Below are 11558 nucleotides of genomic sequence, written 5' to 3'. Positions count from 1 at the left end.
CTGAATGAAAAGTAAGCTGATGGCGTTGGTTGGAACGGTGTTCATTCAAAAAGAATTGAATGACGTGAATTGAATGGAATGGACTTGAATGGTTTGGTGGGAACGCACCCTAAGGGGCCCCCTCGTGGCACTGCCCTCGAGGTTCGGCGTCGTACCACACCGGAGTCTAAACGGCACAAGCACACAAAAGCAAAATAACAAAATCCTCAAGCACAGAGCAGCAAGGAAAGGATTCGGTCGCTTGTAACGTGCGACGCATGACCAGTGACACAGACAGTGTGCACTGGCACGGCGGAGCGCGGAGCAGGTGAAGTGTGCAGCGCGGGCAGTGAGGCGGCGTGCGCGAGGTGGAAGGTGCGTGGTGAGGGCTGGCAACTCAGGGGAGTTAGTGACACGTGATCAGGGAGCACTGACAAGGTGACTCACAGCCTGACAAAGCAGAGCAGCTCTATCGCTCGCCCGCGAGAGCTGTTGCTAGACGGTAGGAAAAGGTGAACGGTGCCAGGTCCGGGAAGCCAATGGACCCGCCACTTTCTTCTTCGTGGGATTTACCCCTAAATAGTGGAACGGGCCTTTGTCTTACGACGGCCACTTTCTTCTTCTTCTAATGATTTATCCCCTAAATAGGGGGAACGGGCCTTTGTCTTGCGACGGCCCGTCGCAGGGGGGAACCCGCCGCTGGCGTGCGGCGGGTGTAGGGACACCTCCGCCGCCGCCACAGCCACGGATAATAGCCGGCGAGCAGCGACGGAGGCACGGGCTGTCTAGGCAGGCGCCCAGCAGACACCAGTAGCGGTACTCGTGCGAGCAGCCGACTGGTCGACTTGACCGCGGAGGGGTGGCCCAAAGCGAGGATGATCCCACGGGTCCACCTCGCCTCCGTAGAAGGGCCACCCGGCTGCTCGCCCGAGGAGTGCTGGCGTTCCACTGACGGCCACTTTCTTCTTCTTCTTCTTCTTCTTCTTCTTAAGTTTTATCACCCTCAGGGGGAAACAGGCCTTGGTCTCGAGAGACAGCCTGTAGCTACAAGCGGTGAACATAAGGCTCTCTATCGGGGAGGGTCACACTCCTCCACGAGCCGCAGCAGATGGGCGTCACTGAGGTACCCGAGAAGGCTAGGGGCCGGCAGCCCCTCCAGGTTGTTAATTAATTGCTGAGTGCCCTCACACTCGAGGAGGTAGTGGAGGAGTGGTTGGAGAACCTCCCCACAGTGCGAGCATGCGACAAGGACTGGATCATCGGGATTCAGCGTAGAAGCACACTTATAGCCAAGACGCAGGCGGCGGAGGCTGGTTTCCGCCCTTCGTGGGAGGGGCAGCGGTATTTCGCGTTGACCGAAGTCAGTGGCTGTGGAATACCAATGCGCTGATGGGGAGCCCACCGCCACTGCCTCCTCGAGCTTCCTCCTGCTCTCGACTGAGGCGTGCTTAGCTGCGCCCCGGGGGAGTAGCCTGTGCTTAACCACAGGGAGCAGTGTGGCCTCCGCAGCACCTTGGTCCGCAGCCTCGTTCCTGGAACGCCGGCATGGCTGGGCACCCAGTTGAAATGAATTACCCGCCCTCCCTCTGCATTCCTTGCATCCGGGCGTGGATGCTGGTAAGGAGGAGATGTTGTCAGTAGCGGGTTCGGCGAGGAGGGACTGAATGGCCGGTACCGAATCGCAGTGGAGGACGACAGCCCCAACGCCCTCCTCCTCACCGTGTTTCAGGGCCCAGCTGATGGAAACAAGCTCCGCCTGAGTCGATGATAAGCCATCCGACAATCAAATGAGCTCTAATAATAATACTAATAATACTAGGTTTATTAATGTAAGGCAGCCGTCAAGCTGAAAATATACAAATTAAATTAAAAATACAAGAAACTAATAGTAAATAGGCTACACTAGAGGGAGGGAGAGGGTGGGGGGTGGTTTGGGAGAGCTAAAAATAGAGACATAAGGGAGAGGGAGGATAGTGTGAGGGGGGAACGTGAGGGGCGGCGAGGTGCTAAACTCCACCGCGGCCATTTGGGTATGACTGTCACTGGGCATTGTTTATCATCCGCACCATCGCGGGCACTGCGCTACGTTTGTAACGGTCGGCTCGCGGCGCCCTGAAGGGGTTGAGTTTGTTGTGGTGTCTGGTGAAGCGGGTTGGAGGAGGCGCGTCGGGGGGCAGAAGGTGGCGAAAGCGAGGATGGTGAAGCAGGGAGATTCCGAATTTTCTGATGGCGTCCTGGTGCCTGTCAGAGAGCCTCGGGAGACTCAGGGTGGCCAGGGCATTGTCGTAGGTGCAGTCAGGGCCTAAAATCACCCTGAATGCCCTCTTTGAACCCTCTCAAGCTGCTGTTGTTGGGTGAGGTAAGGGACGATGACGACGCCGGGGAGGCATACATTAGCTTTGACAATATGAATAATGAATAAATACTGCACAGATCAGCAGCTGGTGCCCCCAGCGTCCTGAGTCTACGCAGCATGTACAGCTTGTAGGATGCTCCTCTGACGGTGTTGAAGACGTGGAGCTTTCAGTTGAGCTAGTAGTCCACAGTGATGCCTAGTAGTTTGGTGGACTGGACGACCTGGAGGTGGTGTGAGCCAATAGACAGCAGCGGAGGTGGCACATCTCTCTTGGAAGTGCAAACGTGCATCACCATGGTCTTGGTGTGGTTGATAGTGGCACTGTTGTCAACCGTCCATGTCTGAAGGTTGTCGAGCGACGCTTGAAGAGGTGCATAGTCAGGATCCCTGTTGTTGACGGGGACGCCCAAGGTGCTGTCGTCAACATATTTCCAGCGATGCAGTGTGTCCATGAGGGCGTTGTTAATGAGCACCAAGAAGCAAAGCGGACCCATTTTGGTGCCTTGCGGGACGCCACACGTCAGCTGAAGAGGAGTGGAGACCGAGCCCTGGGAGCGAACTATTTGCTGGCGTACGCTGAGGAAATCAGTCAGCCACGATATGAAATTAGGGTGAAGCCCCAGCTCAGTGACAACAGTGTGGTCTACAAGGTCCAAAGCTTTCCTGACGTCGACAAAAGCAAGGGCAAGGGAGGTGTTTAATTTGTCTAGGTGGCTGTGTATGCAATCTAGAAAGCTGACCAGGCAATGAGTGGTGGAGGAGTGCTTCATGTTGCCAAATTGTTGGATGTCTATGAGGCTACTAATATCATCATAAAGCCAGTTAAAAATAAAATCTTCACGAATGAGGCTGGGAATGGGTGTGATGGCGATTGGCCTTAGGTCATCAAGGGACTGTGGGCTGGAAATTTTGGGGATGGGAGTGACAAAGGAAGTTTTCCAGTCGCTAGGGCAAGTGTTTTGTTCAAGTGAAGCATTTATTATGGAGCAAATGGGGGTGGTAACTTCAGGGGCAAATTCCTTATAGATTTTGATTGGGAGGTCAGTGGGCGTGGTGGCTTTGTGCGTCCTTAATTTCTTTAATTTGTTGAAAACGTCAACCTCCTGGACGGAGGGGGGTGGGGAGGGGGATGGTAGGTAAGCGGGGAGGGCAGTGAGATCAAGTTTTGGGAGGCTTTGACAGATACCCGCGAAATGGGTATTTATCTCCTCGGCCGCCCGGTCAGGTGATAAATGTGAAGTGCAAGGGAAGGAGGGTGAATGTTTGCCGAGTCCACAAAGAGACCTAACCTTGTGATACCACTGTCTATTGTTGGCCTGTTTAAGATGGTGTATTTTTTCAGGATAATAGGCCGTGACAAACCCTGTACCGATGGCCCCTGTGTGGTGGTCGACAGAGCCGTCGGTGTAGTAAGTAGCTGTCCGAAAGTGCGAGACTTCCTCCACCCTCGCTGCGGCCTCCCTTGCCAGCCTCTCCTCAGACAGAATGGCCTTTTTTGATGGCAGGGGCTTGATGGTGGCGGTGAAGGACCGTAGAGCCCAAGGCGGTGGAGCCACATAGGCCGGGTGGGGCGCGTTAGGCGTCACGATGGAGGCACACGCCAGGGCATGTGGCCTTAGCCTAGCAGCTGCTACCGCCGCCCACAACATTCGTCGGAAAAAGGTCTGGGTCTTGTAGGAGGGCCTGCCCCAAGGAGTCACGGAGTGACTCCAACCCCCTGATGCGGAGTAGCTTAACTAGGTGGCTGATGGAGAGCTGGTTGACCCTGGTGGAGATGGAGGGCAATCGGGCCTCCGCTAGGCACACGCATTTTGTCCATCTTGGGGCCTCGAGTTTGTGGAGGAGTGCCGCGTTCTGTGCCACATCAAGCGGCTCGAGTGAAGCGGGGCTAACTTTGAGGAGGCATGGCTACCCATAGTCCAAACAGGAGCCTTTACATAAAATCGCCTCAGCACCCTGCCCCTCGCACCGCCCTCCGTCCGTGCCAGGGCGCGCATGATGTTGGTGCGGCTCTTCACCCTCGCACTGAGAGAGGCGATGTATGGCACAAATGAAAGCCGTGAGTCGATGGTCATGCCCAGGTACTTGTACGAGGGCACCCACGGTATCGGCTCGCCGCCAAGCAGGAGAGGCTCGGGAGGACGCCTCTGCCGGAACATCATTGCCTTGGTCTTTTCCGTGCTGACGACGAGGCCGAGGGAAGCACAAACCTTGGTGATGCGGCGGAGGAGCAGGCGAGCGCTGGCCACAGGATTTGGCCCCGTAGCCACCATGGCCACGTCATCAGCATAGCACAGCACTTTGCAATACCTGCTAGTCGGGAGAGCCGCCAGTTTCTCGACTAGCAGGTTAAAGAGAACGGACTGCATCCTGTCGACCCATGAGGTAGTGCCATATCCAGGCTAAAAGGCGGCCCCGTACACCTCTGTCCGCCAGGATCGAGAGAATGGCAGGCGCCGATGCAAGCTCGAAAGCTTTTTCTAAGTCGAGGAACACCACTATCGCCGCCCTATCGAGGATGGTTAAAAGGAGGGTGGAGATGCAGTCCCGTGTCCCCCTGTCTTGCCGGAAGGCAAACAGATGGTGGTGCAGAGGGCCTATGGTCCAGAGGAGGCGAGAGAGGATGACCCTCTCCATCGTCTTCCCCAGGTAGCTGAGAAGGGAGATGGGGCGGTGTTGGCCATCTTCACCCTTGGGGATAGGGACAATGGTGACTGTTTTATATGCCGCGGGAAGGGCACCGAGAGTATAGGACTTGTTAAAAATAGCCGTTATTTCGTCCTGCATCTCCGCCCCATGTTCCGGAGGAATGTGAACGATATGGCATCATCTCCAGGGGCCTTGTCGGCAGCGTGGTTATCCTTGCAGACTGCCGTGAATGCCTCGATCCTGGCAGCGTAGCTTCCCTCTGAAGCTCCCTGGTGGCCGGAGGCAGCCTGACAGACGATGCCCGCGAGACAAAGGTGGTAAGCAGTCTCCCGGCCTTGACTTGAGGCTGCGGGTGAAGCGGCGGCCTAGGCCTGGCCCCTATTGCAACCGCTCGGAGCTTCCGCCAGAGCATGGCAGTGGATACACCGGCGTCGATGGTGTCGCACCAGGATAGCCAGTGCTCCTCTTGCACCCTCTCTGCAGTTGCCTTAGCCCGGCGGATGGCCGCCCGGAGGAGGCCCCTCGTGGCGTCGGTGTTGTGACGCCTGTTGAGTTTACGCGCCTGATTTACTCGGTGGTTGGCCTCTTTTATGTCCGCATTGTAGTACCACCGGTCCTTAAAGTTCCGCTTCGCAGGTCTGGTGGTGGGGAAAGCCTCGTCAGCTAAACTGCGGAACATCTCAATCAGGCGCGCCGCCGCCCCCTCTAAGTCGTCAGGCCTGTCGGTGGTCGCCAGATGACGGGCAACCGCCGCGCGGAACCTAGGCCAATCAGCCCTGCTCAAGTTCCAGCGTGCCGGCCGCTGCGGAGGCACAGGCGGTGCCACAGGTAGGGTGGTGATAGTGGCAAAGTGGTCGCTGGCTAGGCTGTCATGCAGGGCCCACGTCGCGCCGCAGCAAGAGGCTGCAACACCAGAGAGAGGTCCAGCACCCCCCCCGCTGACGAGAGTGGGCTCCCCCGTGTTGAGCAGAGTGACAGTCGGCATGTCCACCAGCGTTGTTGCGATATGGCGGCCGACACGGTTGTTCTGGCGGCTCCCCCACCTTTCGTGGTGGGCGTTAAAGTCGCCGCCGATGAAAGTGGGGTCATCGGCGGCGAGGGAAAAAAGCTCGCCACAGCCGCCACAACCACGGGTAAAAGCCGGCGAGCAGCGACGGAGGCACGAGCTCTGGATAGGCGCCTAGCAGACATCCGTAGCGGTACTCGTGCTAGCAGCCGACTGGTCGACTTGACCACGGAGGGGTGGCCCTAAGCGAGGATCACCCCACGGGTCCACCTCGCCTCCGTAGAAGGGCCACCCGGCTGCCCGCCCGAGGAGTGCAGGCGTTCCACTGGGACGGCCACTTTCTTCTTCTTCTAGGGATTTACCCCCTAAATAGGGGGAACGGGCCCCTGTCCTACGACAGCCCGTCGCAGGGGGGAACCCGCCGCTGGCGTGCGGCGGGTGTAGGGAAGCCTACGCCGCCGCCACAACCACGGGTAAAAGCCGGCGACCAGCGACGGAGGCACGGGCTCTCCGGGCAGGCGCCCAGGAGACACCCGCAGCGGACTCGTGCGAGCAGCCGACCAGTCGACTTGACTGCGGAGGGGTGGCCCAAAGCGAGGATGACCCCACGGGTCCACCTCGCCTCCGCACTCAGCAGTCTATAGTTGGCCCAAAGGCCTGGAGAGTTGCTCGCTCGACGAGTGCTGGCGGTCCACTGGACGGCCACTTTTTTTTGTTTTTCTTTTTTTAGGGATTTACACCTAAAAGGGGAACAGGCCTTTGTCCATTGACGGCCCGTCGCAGGGGGGAGCCCGCCGCTGGCGTGCGGCGGGTGTGGGGGAAGCCTCCGCTGCCGCCACAGCCACGGAGAGAAGCCGGCGAGCAGCGACGGAGGCACGGGCCCTCCGAGCAGGCGCTCAGGAGCAGCCCGTAGCTGAGCCGAGCGAGCAACTCAGCAGTCTATAGTTGGCCCAAAGGCCTGGAGAGTTGCTCGCTCGACGAGTGCTGGCGGTCCACTCACGGCCACTTTTCGGTTCGGTTCGGTAGGGATTTACCCCCTAAAAAGGGGGAACGGGCCTTTGTCCATTGACGGCCCGGCGCAGAGAACCCGCCGCTGGCGTGCGGCGGTGGGGAATAGGGTGGAGTGAAAATCGCCCAAATATAATTTTTTGTGAATTTTCACTTACTTGAGTTTTTAAATGGTGCCAATGGACTAATAGAACAATATGCAAAAAGTTTATTTGAATTGGATAATTCTTTGATCGACCACCAGCCGTTATAGGTTTACAATAATATGCAATTTTACACCAATCGCCCAAGAAATATTTTTGTTAATTTTAACAGACTTAAGGCTTTAAAAGGTATCAATGGATTAATAGAACAATAATCAAAACAGGTTTATTTCAATCAGACAATTTTTTGATGGGCCACCAAGCGTTATAAGTTTACAATAATATACGATTTTACACAAAAATACATAAAATACTAGTAAACATTAGACTATATATTTTCTGTGATTTTAGCACACTATTATGCTAATGATAGAATCTGAATTATGCATGCATGGTTAATGGTCAATTCAGAACTTATAGTCACTTTTAGACTCAAGTTTCGGCATAAGCTGCCGAGAAGCAATGCGAGCCGAATATAAATCCATGGCGGGACGTCTCGCCACACACAGCGGCTGAAGCTTCGGTAACTAGCTTCACACATCTTTCCACTGCCTGTGTGTGACAAGGGAAGCGAGGGAAGATGACACTTGGTGAAATTTGAGCAGAGATCATGTCCTTCAATTCGTTGTTCGTCATATCCATCATAACAGGAGGCTCCGTCACGGTCAAAGTCTGCCAATCGACCATGTCATGGTATTCGGTCGCGTTGAGGTTGAGTGGTGGCACTTGAAATCTGCGGATTTTGTTTGCAGACACATGTGATCTTGCCTTCATGATTCTTCTGAGTCCAAGTTCCCTTATATGTGGTCACTCATCTGTTATCATGGCTAATAGCACGTTCTCGGGGTGACCGCAGAAGCCATTTCGCTGAATCACCGGGTCGATGACTTTCTTTAGAGAGGAGCTGAGGTACCGTGTTCTCACCATCATCCCGTGCAGATGCTTGGCTCCATCTTTACATGATGGCTGTGTTTTGATGGCGAACCATGTTGGGGCGTAGACGCGGATGATGAATGTGACAAGAGTTTTGATGTTGTTGGATGGTGTATCGAGGCCAACATAGAGGCGCAGGATTCTGTTGGCCGTTGTCAACCATCGCGAGTGGTTCATTAGTCCTGGTTTTCGCAATGCTAGATCACAGGGACAGTGTCCTTTGCTGACAGCTTGACACATCTGCCACAGGTACTGCTGGTCAGTGCTCAGGTCCTTCACATCAACATGCGGCAGTGGCTGTAATAGTGGTATCGGTTCATATGATGTTATATGGAGTTCCGTGCATGCTGTGAGAGCTTTCCCTATTGGTCCTGAGAAGCACTTAGGTCCTGTAGTTGCTCCATCTAAATGCTGAAACAGGTGTCGCAGAAGGAGCTCGGTAGTAATAAGCACACAAGCCATTGTAGCGGTTTTGTAGTAATTCCTCAAACTGCCGAATAACTCCACCATTATGTCCAGTATTGACAGCGGTTCCGTCACATCCGACAACTTTCACACTGTCGAGATCCACACTTCGCACAGTCAAGCATTCAAAGATTGCTTTGGAAATCGCCTTGCTTGATCCACTTGACGGCATCACATGGCCAAAGTATGATGAACCTGGTTCACAAATAATGCTGACGTGCTCTTCCGTAACTCTGTCCCGGTGGCCATGTCCTGCGGCATCTCGTACATTTTCATCGTTTTATCCTTCCGACCGTCAAAGTACAATCCAGGAAAGCATGTCATACTGCTGTCTGAGTCTAGTTTTGTCAGTTCTTGACGAGTTCTGCTTCTTTTTCGGCGAATTTTACTACGATCAATGACTTTGGAGGTGTCATTTGGAGACACAATTCCCATGTCTTGTAGCACAGATGAGGCAATAATGGCTGCTGCTCGATCTGAGACGCCCGTTCTATCGCAAGCTTTAGCCAAAGATGGTAATCGTACAGTCATCGCCATTTTTGTCGTTTACTCTCTGGTGTTGGTAGATCATGTTTACAGTGTGACTTAGATAGAGTGTCATCTTCATCGCTGGTATCTGTGTCGTCGTCCTTGTCTTCCACATTGTAGCTTCTAGAATTGCATTGCTGCTTCGATTGTTCTTGCTGAATGCTGTCACTGTGTCTTCTTGATTCACTTTCTTTCCTGGATATTTTCTTCTGTAGCCTCTTTGTATCCATCAAATCGATGCCTCCTATAATCATCTTCCTGGCTCCTCTCTGGTCCACTAGAAAGTCTCTTTCACTGAGTGGTACTTTGTCTGCTCTTTTGCACTTACAGCTCATTAGGAAATCTACACATTTGCATTTGCTAATGTCAAATAATTTATCTGAGTCTTCTCTGAACTGTTCAAGTTGTTGCTTGTACTTGTCATTGCCCTTCCGAGCCTTGTATGGTTTCAAGATTTTCTTGTATTTTCATTGTATGATCTCAGTGTTTCAATTACTCGTCCGTGTGTCACTGTCGGAAGAGACGCTTTTTCCCAAACAAGTTCAACATCGACGCAAACTTTGTTTGATACTTCGGCGAATGGTGGATATTTGTTATTCTTCGTTGTCAACTGTTGTCTTGTATTGATGTAGGCCTTCATAACATCGGCGTAGGTTGGAAGAACATTAGTGGGTATCTCGTGTGGTGCGCCAAAATCACACATGCCACCTTCTCCCTCGTAATAGTTGCCATTCTGAAAGGAAAAAAATATATAAATTGTAAACAATATAAGACTCCTGTAAGTGATACATCAATGGTTCAAGAAAAGATAACACTGGGGCATTATATCACCCTATGGAATGTTTACAGACCTAGCAGAGCTCTCTATGGGGGGCATTATCCCATCAATTCAATTAACCACTTAAGGTGAAGAATACCAACTTGTAAACAGACATAATTATAATTGACATTAATTTACATTCCACACATGTTGTAATCTTAAAGTAAATCTCAATCATGCAATAAAACAGCCTAAAGCAAACTAAGATGTTAATTTTGAAAAACTTGCATGAAAGATTTTGTGTAATTTTGTGTAAAAATACAGTATATTTAGGTATTACATGAATGCATAATCGTCAAAATCACCTTATAGGAGCCTGGGCAGCACACAACCTCTCAGCTCAATAGCTCAAGCCAAACTGACAGGGTGAAACATGTAATCTGCTGTGCTACCACAGACGTCAGACAGTCACTGAACATGTAAAATCTTGAAATATGCCATATATTAAAATCGCTGGTGGTCAATCAAGCAATGCTTCAATTGTTTTATAATTTCACATGATTGATTATAAAGCCCATTGGCACCTTTTCCACACTCAAGTAAATTAAAAATTCAAAAATAATTTTTTCACTCCACCCTAGTAGGGAAGCCTCCGCCGCCGCTACAGCCACGGGTAGAAGCCGGCGAGCAGCGACGGAGGCACGGGCCCTCCGAGTATGCGCTCAAGAGCAGCCCGTAGCTGAGCCGAGCGAGCAACTCATCAGTCTATAGGTGGCCCAGAGGCCTTGAGTTGCTCGCTCGACGAGTGCTGGCCACTTTTCGTTTTCGTTTCAAGGTTTACCCCTAAGAAGGGGGATCGGGCCGTTGTCTGTGCGACGGCCCGTCGCAGGGGGGAACCCGCCGCTGGCGTGCGGCGGGTGTGGGGAAGCCTCCGCCGCCGCCACAGCCACGAGTAAGAGCCGGCGAGCAGCGACGGAGGCACGGGCTCTCTGGGCAGGCGCCCAGCAGACACGTGCGAGCAGCCGACTGGTCGACTTGACCACGGAGGGGTGGCCCTAAGCGAGGATGACCCCACGGGTCAACCTCGCCTCCGTAGAAAGGCCACCCGGCCGCTCGCCCGAGGAGTGCTGGCGTTCCACTCTGGCCACTTTTTTTTTTCTTTTTTAGGGATTTACCCCCTAAAAAGGGGGAACGGGCCTTTGTCCATTGACGGCCCGTCGCAGGGGGGAACCCGCCGCTGGCGTGCGGCGGGTGTGGGGAAGCCTCCGCCGCCGCCACAGCCACGGGTAGAAGCCGGCGAGCAGCGACGGAGGCACGGGCCCTCCGAGCAGGCGCTCTGGAGCAGCCCGTAGCTGACCCGAGCGAGCAACGCAGCAGTCTATAGGTGGCCAAGAGGCCTGGAGAGTTGCTCGCTCGAGGAGTTGTTGTTGTGTGGGATTTACCCCCTAAAAAAGGGGGAACGGGCCTTTGTCGATTGACGGCCCGTCGCAGGGGGGAACCCGCCGCTGGCGTGCGGCGGGTGTGGGGAAGTCTCCGCCGCCGCCACAGCCACGGGTAGAAGCCGGCGAGCAGCGACGGAGGCACGGGCCCTCCGAGCAGGCGCTCAGGAGCAGCCCGTAGCTGACCCGAGCGAGCAACTCAGCAGTCTATAGGTGGCCAAGAGGCCTGGAGAGTTGCTCGCTCGAGGAGTTGTTGTTCTGTGGGATTTACCCCCTAAAAAAATGGGAACGG

The 11558-nt window shown here is 53.9% G+C and overlaps 1 pseudogene; it reads right to left on the bottom strand.

Moving 5' to 3' along the window:
• Positions 1-9066: 9066 nt before the first annotated feature.
• Positions 9067-9799, bottom strand: LOC126994857 (uncharacterized; annotated as a pseudogene).
• Positions 9800-11558: the final 1759 nt, after the last annotated feature.

This window comes from Eriocheir sinensis, unplaced genomic scaffold, assembly GCF_024679095.1.
Source record: "Eriocheir sinensis breed Jianghai 21 unplaced genomic scaffold, ASM2467909v1 Scaffold898, whole genome shotgun sequence".
NCBI classification, from domain to species: Eukaryota; Metazoa; Arthropoda; class Malacostraca; order Decapoda; family Varunidae; genus Eriocheir; species Eriocheir sinensis.
The sequence above is the reverse complement of the archived record's forward strand: the minus strand, read 5'-3'. Positions and strand labels throughout refer to the sequence as shown.